The sequence below is a fragment of the Saimiri boliviensis genome, chromosome 6 (genome assembly GCF_048565385.1).
Source record: "Saimiri boliviensis isolate mSaiBol1 chromosome 6, mSaiBol1.pri, whole genome shotgun sequence".
Classification (NCBI taxonomy): Eukaryota; Metazoa; Chordata; class Mammalia; order Primates; family Cebidae; genus Saimiri; species Saimiri boliviensis.
The window spans coordinates 15,448,827-15,459,298 of NC_133454.1; the positions used below are offsets into that span (position 1 = coordinate 15,448,827).

Consider the following 10,472-nt stretch of genomic DNA (forward strand, 5'->3'; position numbering starts at 1 on the left):
TCTTCACAACAGATACGTAAAGCGAGTAATGTAGGTATCATTAACCTCAATTTACAGATGAGGAAACTGACACCAGGCAAGGTCAAGTGACATACACAATGCCACAAGTGTTAGAACCTGAACTAGACTCTAACATTTCTGACCTTCAACCCAGTGCTCTTTGTATTACACCACACAGCAGACTAAAGAGACATGACAAATAGGTCTGTCAACATATCTTAGAGGCATTAATTGGTAGTGGGTAGAAGATTCATACACAGTCTGGTGCCCAAGGATATGATTTGGCAATTGTGTACATTTCCCATAAGTCACCCTATGCTGTCATTGCTCACAGCCTGAATCATGTACGTTATTCCCACTGGGGGAATATTTGAGCATCGTCTCCTAAGTGCTATTTTAGCAATAGCACTTTGCTAATTTTGAAGACAAAGACAAATTACCTTATTAGATCATAAGGAAACCTGTCTTTTGGTTTTACTAGGCTTTTGTTTCTGCTGGTTAAAAATCTTTTGGTTTTTCTTATAAGAATTTACTTAGCCAAAAAGTTTAATGTGAAAGAAAACTTAAAGATAAATTTTCTTCTGGGTTAAAGTTTTTTTTTTTTTTTTTTTTTTTCATTTTCTTTTATGTTCTCATCCTCTACTTTTGGCTACCTTCCTACTAATTATTTATTATCGATGATGTAAAATCTCTTTTCCAGGGTAAAAATCAAACTTGAAATTAAATTATAACCTTATAAGACTCAATATATTATAACAGATTGAAACATTTTAGAGGTTAGAATGCAAAAATGAGGGAACATTTGAAAAGAAAACTAGGTTTTCTGGGGAAACAGCTATGAGGAACTTTTCAATGTAATGTGTAAAACAGTTTGATGCTTGAGGTTAAATTCACATTTGGGGCCTGGAGTGGTGGCTCACGCCTGTAATCCCAACACTTTGGGGGACTAAGGTTGGCAGATCACTTGAGGTCAGGAGTTTGAGACCATCCTGGTCAACATGGTGAAACCCTGTCTCTACTAAAAATACAAAAATTAGCTGAGTGTGGTGGTGGATGCCTGTAATCCCAGCTACTCAGGAGACTGAAGCAGGAGAGTCGCTTGAATCTAGGAGGTGGAGGTTGCAGTGAACCGAAATGACACCACTGTACTCCAGCCTGGGCAACAAGAGTAAAACGCCATCTCAAAAAAAAAAAAAAAAAAAAAAAAGAGGCTGGGCGCGGTGGCTCAAGCCTGTAATCCCAGCACTTTAGGAGGCTGAGGCAGGTGGATCATGAGGTCAAGAGATCGAGACCATCCTGGTCAACATGGTGAAACCCTGTCCTTACTAAAAATACAAAAAATTAGCTGGGCATGGTGGCGCGTGCCTGTAATCCCAGCTACTTAGGAGGCTGAGGCAGGAGAATTGCTTGAACGCAGGAGGCGGAGGTTGCAGTGAGCGGAGATCGAGCCATTGCACCCCAGCCTGGGTAACGAGAGTGAAACTCCGTTTCAAAAAAAAAAAAAAAAAAGCAAAAAAAAAAAAAAAGAAAGAAAAAGTCACATTTGGCTAGTTTGCCTTTCTTGGTATTCTAGGAAAATATTCTAGAGATTTTAAAGGACCAATTAAGAGTTACTAACAATTAATTAATTTTTTTGAGTACAGAGAAATCATTTAAACTAATTTCATAGAACAAAACCCAGAATATTTAATTAGTCCATCTCGGGAAAATATAAGCATATTATCTGAGAAATTGCTACCATATTCATAAACTAGAGTTAATTGGCGAATTCCGTCTCTTTGAAGAGGCTGTACAGATGTCTTTGGCTTTCGTAGACCAGGTGGAAAGAGAGTAATATTTGGGGTGAGGAGTATCATAAAGTCAGATCATTTTTTTTTACTTTTTCCAAGATAGAACAATATATGAAGATCCTCATGGATCCTTTTATCTCTTGGAATTGGGTATAGATGAGAGATACAGAAAACAGCGAATAAGTGCTTAGACAATGTATAAATTCATTTCTCTGTTACATAAATGAAGTTTAGAAGTAAGCTGTCCAGAGTTGGTATAACAGTTCTATGGTCATCATGCTCACAGACTCTTACCCCACTGCTCTGCCACATGGCTTCTACCTAATAGCCCAGAAGCATTACTCACACTTCAGCTATCATGTTTTATTTCCAGCCCAAATGAAGGAGACAGAGATGATCTGTCTGCATGATCTCCCTTTAAGGAGCCTTCCTGGAAGTTCAAAAAAACAATTTCAATGACATCTCATTGATTAGAATTTAGTCACATACCTACATACTTAACTGCAAGGGTTTTTTTTTTTTTCTTTTCTTTTCCTTTCTTTTTGAGTGGCTATAAACCCAGCCCAAATAAAGTTTTCATCACTAAGAAAGGATGAGGAAGTAGGTACTTGAGATTGTGTCCTACACAAGTCTCTTTCCACCACCATGTTGGCTAGCAGTTGCCAGAGAGTTGAGCTTATGCTGTATGAGTTTCTTGAAACCCCCTCCCTCTTTTTTCTTAATCTGAACTCAAGTGTAAATAAACTGCTGCTTCTCTGGTCAAGCAGAAGAGAGGTACACTTGAGAAATTTTATTTTTTCCCCTAAATCTTGGTAGAAAATGCATCTAAAGACATTGTTCAGTACTACATGCAGGTCGCTCCTTGTGGAACTCCTGAAGAACTGAAACTCTCGGAATAAAACTCTGTAGCATCACCACCATATCCCTAAAAATATATAAACCTAAATTTAAATGTTATTTAAAATGGCAGATGGGCCAAATACCCATGTGCCAAGCTGGTATGAAACTGTGTGTACTATGAGATTTTTCTAAGAAAAAAAAAATAGCTCAGGCAATTCAAATCTAAACAAGAAAATATCTCCAAATATCCTGTAATTTGTTTTCTAGCAAGGATCATGGGAATAATAGTTAAAGCCAGAAGAAAGTTAAATAACCTGGTCTTCTTTTCAGTAAGATTCAAGGGAGAGTCAAGGTCTATATGTCATGGTTAAAAATGTCAAAGCAAGATCAGATGGTGTAAGTATAACTGAACTTTAAAACTGATGATGATCATTATTTTTAACAGACAAGATTCTTCCCTGTCACCCAGCCTGTAGTGAAATTACACAATTATAGCACACTCCTGCCTCAACCTCCCAAGTAGCTAGGACCACAGGTATGCACCACTGTGCCTGGTTTATTCATTTTTTTAAAAATTATAAAAAAAAATATTGTTGGCTGGGCGTGGTGGCTCATGCCTGTAATCCCAGCACTTTGGGAGGCCGAGGCGGGTGGATCACAAGGTCAAGAGATCGAGACCATCCTGGTCAACATGGTGAAACCCCGTCTCTACTAAAAATACAAAAATTAGCTGGGCATGGTGGCTCATGCCTGTAATCCCAGCTACTAGGGAGGCTGAGGCAGGAGAATTGCTTGAACCCAGGAGGCGGAGGATGCGGTGAGCCGAGATCATGCCATTGCACTCCAGCCTGGGTAACAAGAGCGAAACTCCATCTCAAAACAACAACAACAACAAAAATATTGTTAGAGACAGGGTCTCACTATACTGCTCAGGCTAAAAAAATTATTACTTATTATATAAAAATGTGTTACATGAAGTAGAGGAAGTATTACAGCTGTCTCAATGCCCCTATAGACTGACAATTCACAAAATACTATGTTTGGCTGTGTGTAGTGGCTCACACCAATAATCTTAGCATTATGGAAGGCTGAGGGGGGAGGATTGCTAGAGGCCAGGAGTTCAAGACCAGACTAGGAAACATAATGAAACCCCATCTCTACAAAATAAAAATTAAAAAATTAGCTGGGCATGGTGGTATGCTCCTGTAGGCCCAGCTACTTAGAAGCCTGAGGCAGGAGAATCACCTGAGCCCAGGAGTTCCAGATGACACGCTGTACTCCAGCTCAGGTGACAGAGTAAGACCATGTCTCAAAAAAAAAAAAAAAAAGTTCATTTCCTTAGCATATTGTTGTCTCCAAATTAATCATCATTGTTTGGACAAATATTATTTATCTACTGTGCTTCAGGCATTGTGCTGGGGGGGCAGAATGAAACAATCTCTGCCTTTAATGAGGTCACTTTGGTGATTACAAATTATTTATAATTTTCATCTTTACAAATAACAGAACCATTGTATTCTATGATCTGGGATTATAGAGAACCAGGAATCTGAGATTAAGAGACACAGTTTGATTACCAAGAACAAAGTAGAAGGAGCACAGGTTTAGGATTCAGAAAACTTCCATTTAAAGCTCAGCTCTGTCACTTACTATCTATGCCTTTGAACAGATGACTTCACCTTTCTTAATTTCAGTTTCTTCCTCTGAGAATTGAGAATAATGCCTACCTGTCAGGATTCTGAGGATTAAATGAAATAATATAAATGCTGTGCTTGGTACATGGGAGCTATTCAAAAACTGTAATTATTATAATTATAATTAATCATTGTGTTATTTCCAAGAGTGGATTAGGTTCTACAGAATGCTTTGGAGAGTGCGCAGGTAGTAAGAGCAATAGATATATAGAACTTGCTATGATCCATGTCCTGTTCTCAGCACCTTTCTCAGTAGGACTGGATTTTAAGCATAGCAACCATCCTAGAAGATATTACTATTTTTAATCCCGGTTTTACAGTTGAGGAAATTGAGGCACAGAAAGTTGAGTAACTTGCCCAAAGTCATACAACTAACTGACAACGTTGAGATGTGAACCCAATCACCATTTCTCAAGAGTCTGCACTCTCATTAATAGATCACTGTGAATAACTTAATTATTTAATATGGGCTGGGTTTGGTGGCTCAAGCCTGTAATCCCAGCACTTTGGGAGGCCAAGTTGGGCAGATCACTTGAGGTCATGAGTTCCAGACCAGTCTGGCCAATATGGTGAAACCCTGTCTCTACTAAAAATACAAAAATTAGCTGGGTGTGGTGGTGCCTGCCTGTAATCCCTCATATTTGGGAGCCTGAGGAAGGAGAATCACTTGGACCTAGGGAAGAGGTTGTAGTGAGCTGAGATCACACCACTGCACTCCAGCCTAAGTGACAGAGTGAGACCCTGCCATTAAAAAATATATATATAATAAAAGAATTTAATCTGTAAATCATACATGAGACTAGAATAAATTTTCTGACTTCTGGTGATTAACTTTTGGTACAATAGTACAACCCTGCTAGCTGGGCAAAGTGGCCCTAGTCTTAGGCCCTGTGCTTTAGAAGGCCGTACATATCACAACACAAAAAATAAATTTATAGGCCTGGCGCGGTGGCTCACGCCTGTAATCCCAGCACTTTGGGAGGCTGAGACCGGTGGATCACGAGGTCAAGAGATGAAGACCATCTGGTCAACATGGTGAAACCCCGTCTCTACTAAAAATACAAAAATTAGCCAGGCATGGTGGTGCACGCCTGTAATCCCAGCTACTTGGGAGGCTGAGGCAGAATTGCTTGAACCCAGGAGGCGGAGGTTGCGGTGAGCCCGTGCCATTGCACTCCAGCCTGGGTAACAAGAGTGAAACTCCGTCTCAAAAAAATAAATAAATAAATAAATTTATTAAATAACACATGAGCACATCTGACACTCAAGATCTGGCTCTTTTTTTTTTTTTTTTTTTTTTTTTTTTTGCCATGTTAAAGTTTTATTAAGTTTTAATACAAAACATTCCAAAAAGTGAAGAAATCTAAATACCCAAGTTCAACTACCAGTTAAACAAGAAGCTCTTAGCATTGACACAGTGTGATCTTACACATCCACTATTGTGCTTAACAGCATTTAAGGCCCAGGGAATTGCTTCTTTATATCTCTTACCCTATGTCATTAAATGAAAAGGCAATTGTGTCCAAATCCTGTGATGTCTTCTGAATTATACCACCATCAGATTTGGAGACGAACATGAGCAATTTATTAGGAGAATGTGAATAACAGAAGCTCATTCTGTTGTAGAAGAAGAAACTAACTTTTCAGATCTTTCCTCTCGTTAGCAAGAGTGCAAGAGATTTTTGCATAATGCAGTATCATTTTCCAGGACACAAAGCATCCATTTGCTTGCTTTTCATTTCTTTTTTTTTTTTCTCTGAGGCAGAGTCTCATTCTGTTGCCCAGGCTGGAGTGCAGTCTTAGATCACTGCAACCTCTGCCTCACGAGTTCAAGCAATTCTCCTGCCTCAGCCTCCCATGTAGCTGGGAACAGGCCTATGCCACCACACCCAGCTAATTTTTGTATGTATATTTTTTAGAGATGGATTCTTGCACTGTCAACTTGGCTAGAATGCAATGGCACAATTTTGGCTCACTGCAACTTCCACCTCCGGGGTTCAAGCAATTCTCCTGCCTCAGCCTCCTGAGTAGCTGGGATTACAGGTGCTCACCACCACACTCAGCTAATTTTTGGTATTTTTAGTAGAGACAGGGTTTCACTATGTTGGCCAGGCTGGTCTCAAACTCCTGACCTCACTATCTGTCCACCTCAACCTCCCAAAGTACTGGGATTACAGGAGGGAACCACTGCAGCTGTCCTTCATCATGTTTTAATTTGTATTTCCTTACTACTTGTGGACTAACATTTTATTTGCAATAATTAAATATGGTGGCTGAGGAACATTTTCTAAGATAAAACAGTTGATATTACTCAAATGTGTGTATATGAAGGTTATATATAACATGCATGAAGTGTGATACCACTTCTTTACATTGGCCACTGAATGGGCATTGAATGTGATCATTGAAAATGGTTTTATTATTAAGATATTTAAATAGATGCAAATAAATTTTTAAAACATTTTTAATTTAATTTTTTTGATTTAAAATTTGGATCTTTACAGAGATGATGAATCTGAAAAAAAGTTGACACGTGATGGTTATAATTTGTTTTTCTCTTTAGAAATTTTAAGAGAATTTATTATTTTTCTTCTTTTGTTTATTTTTGTGTGTGTGTCTGTGAAAAGTAAAAAGTTGCTATTCAATGTTTTCCTTCTTGTTAAAGAATAATAATAAATGTTAGAAATAGTAATTTCTTTCAAAGACTAACTTTCTTCAATGCCTTCTGGCTTTTTGCTAATAAGTCTTTGTTAAGCCCTATCCTATGTAGCTGTCAGACATAAAGGAATAAGTACATTCTATGTCCTTGTACATTAACCAAGATATTTGTGCTAGACATGCTTACAGGCACATGGTACATTCTATGTCCTTGTACTTTAACCAAAATATTTGTGCTGAATGTACTCACAGGCATGTCCCAGCTTGCAGCCTATGCCCCTTCCTTGTTTAGGAATGTTATTACTTTTCTAAGTCCTTTCAAAAGCAACTTCCTTTTTTCCTTTGTTCTCCATTGCCTTTATCTATTTAGAAAAGTTTTAAGTTGTTAGCCAATCAGGTTTTAGTTTAGATTGTGAAGTCTAGCTCCAACCAATGGAGATTGGACACAGCAGTAAGAATCCAATGTGTAAGGAATAAATATGCCTGCCTTTCTTTTGTTCATTGTACTCTTGTGGCAAGACTGCCAGCAAGTAGTACCCTTTCCGCAGAAAGTAAAATTGCCTTGCTGAGAGAACTTTTTGTCTGAATGTTAATTTTTCCTGGCAGTACTGAGGAACAAGCATTTTACTTATAACAATGTCAAACAGGTCATGTGCCAATGCTGTAATAAGGTTCAAGTGTGGCATATCTTACACATGTGCATGAACACCAATCATCACACTCATGAACTACAAAATAATCAGGAGAGATTATACTGAACCCTTTAGAAAAATTCCTTTCAAACATTAAATAATGAGAATTTTCCAGTTTTCAAATTTACTTTACAATTTTTGATGGAAGATATATTTGAACACTTTGAGTACAGTCACTTTGATTTTTTTTTTTTTTTAATCTTCTAGGACTTTGAGAATGAGTACAAGTTAAGGTCAAAATAGAAATAGAAAACATGAAACTGAAATTCAGAGAAGAAATAACTAGGAAGAAAATTTGTCAAGATAGACGAATAGAACATGCTTTTTTTCCCTGAAAGTTTGATAGTTTGATAACTGACTTTGAAATATTTAGACATATGATATATAGGCCACTATGTATCACCTGGTCCCAGTACTACAAATGTTAGGGGTGAGCCTTTAGGACAGAGTCCATGCACAGTTGCCACAGCAAGCTCTTTTTGGCCTAACTTGTATTTTAGCAATTATAAAATAATATAATTAAAATGGGTAGCCTCACAATTGGAGAAAGTCACAAAGTGATAGCAAAAATATTCAGCACATTTCTTAAATATGAATAACTCAAAGATGATTATATGATAGACTTGGGTGTTTTAAAGTACTATATGATTTTCTTGAGGGAAAAATGTCCATGTCGAAAATCTGTGCCACATTCTGAAATAAAGAATAATTTCTAAGATAAAATTATCTTCAAGGAGGAAAACTATGTTAAGAAGCGATTCTATTAATTTGTTCAATCAATAAATGAGTAATCATACTCATGTAAGGTGCCCCCAGCAGACAACTATGTTGAAGGGAAGAGATCTAAAACAATTAAAAGATGTGGTCCTGAATGCAGGAATTTTACAATCTAATTGATCTAATTGAAGAGATAAACAATGCTTACTTGAAATAATTAGAAATTAGATACTAAAAGAATGAACCGTGAAGTCCAACAAGTTTACTGAGGATCAAAGCAGAGAAACATTGGTTTGAACTTCAGTCACCTTTCAGGGAGAGCTTCTTAGAGGGTAGTGGAATGAGACCCAAAATAATAATCTCTGGAATGGATTTAGGAAGAGTCATATTGATCCAAGGAAACCACATGAACTATAAACTATATTTTAAAACAAACAAAATGCCATTCCTTTGTCTCCCCCATAGTAATGCTGTAAATTTTCCTAATACTATCTAGTCCTATATTTTATTTTATATTTTCTTTCATTTTTTTTTTTCATAGAGATTGAGTCTTACTTTGTTGCTCAGGCTATTCTCAAACTTCTGAGCTCTAACAATTCTCCCTCCTCAGTTTCCCAAAGTGCTGGGATTACAGCCATGAGCCACTATGTCTGGCCTCTAGTCATATGTGTATATATATATATATATATATATATATATATATACACACACACACACGTATATATTATATGTATGTGTGTATGTGTGCAGACAGATTGTTTGTTTATTTGTTTTAAAGATAAGGTCTCACTCCAACGCTGGAGTGCAGCGGCACAATCATGGCTCATTACAACTTCAAACATTGGCACTCAAGTGATCCTCTCCCCCTCAGCCTTCCTAGTAGCAAAAACTACAGGCACACACCATGATGCCCAGCTAATTACTTCATTTAAATTTTTGTAGAAATAGGGTCTTGCTATGTTGCTTAGACTGGTCTCAGACTCCTAGACTCATGAGATCCTTCTGCCTTGGCCTCCAAGGTGCTGTGATTACAGGCATGAGCTCCTGCACCCAGCCCAGATACATATTTGTAAAAGCTCCATATTTGTTACCTATTATCCCAAGACTTAGTGGCTTAAAACAATAGCATCTCAGTGGGCACTGTGGCATGTGCCTGTAGTCCTAGCTGCTTGGGAGGCTGAGGCAGGAGCATGTCTTGAGCCTGGGAATTCCAGGCTGTAGTGTTCTGATTGTGTGCCTGTGAATAGCCACTGCACTCTCAACCGTGGCAACATAGGGAGATGCTCTCTCTATAAAACAAACAAAAAACAGTATTTCACATAGTTTCCATAGGCCAGGAATTTGGGAACAGCTTAGCTGGTTTGTTCTGGTTCGCAGTGCCTCATGAGGTTGCAATCAAGATGTTGGTCAGGGCTTCTGGAGGCTTTACTGTGGTGTGGGAAGATCTGCTTCCAAGATGGCTCATTCACAGGCTGGCAAGTTAGTGCAGGCTGTTGGCGGAAGGTCTGAGTTCTTCACCACATGGACCTTTCCCTTGGACTGTTTGAGTGTTCTCATAACTTGGTGGCTGATTCCTGCCAGAGTGAGTAAGCCAAGAAAGAGCAAAGTGGAAGCTGCAATATTGTTTATGACCTTAGCCTCAGAAGTCAAACATTCTCAATTCCTCAATATTCTATTGGTTGCACAGGTCATTCCTGTTCATCCTGGGCATGGGCTATACAAGGATTTGAATACCAATAGATAAAGATCACTGAAATCCATCTTGGAGGGTAATACAAGTCCCAAAATTTTCTTTGTTTTTTTTTTTTTTGTTTTTCTTTTTTTTGTGTGTGACAGGGTCTTACTTTGTCACCCAGGCTGGAGTGCAGTGGTGTGATCTCGGGTCACTGGAAGCTCCACTTACCAGGTTCGAGGGATTTTCCTGACTCAGCCTCCCCAGTAGCTGAGATTACAGGCACCCACCACCATGCCCAGCTAATTTTTGTGTTTTTCAGTAGAGATAGGGTTTTGCCATGTTGGCCAGGCTGGTCTCAAACTCCTGACTTCAGGTGATCCAACCACCTCAGTCTCTCAAAGTGCTG

At 38.4% G+C, this 10,472-nt stretch overlaps 1 non-coding gene across 1 annotated transcript; it reads right to left on the bottom strand.

Moving 5' to 3' along the window:
- Positions 1 to 7,619: 7,619 nt before the first annotated feature.
- LOC120361018 (small nucleolar RNA U13) lies at positions 7,620 to 7,722 on the bottom strand. Its single transcript, XR_005577381.1, has one exon. It is a non-coding gene; the product is annotated as a small nucleolar RNA U13 (small nucleolar RNA).
- Between the last annotated feature and the right edge of the window lie 2,750 nt (positions 7,723 to 10,472).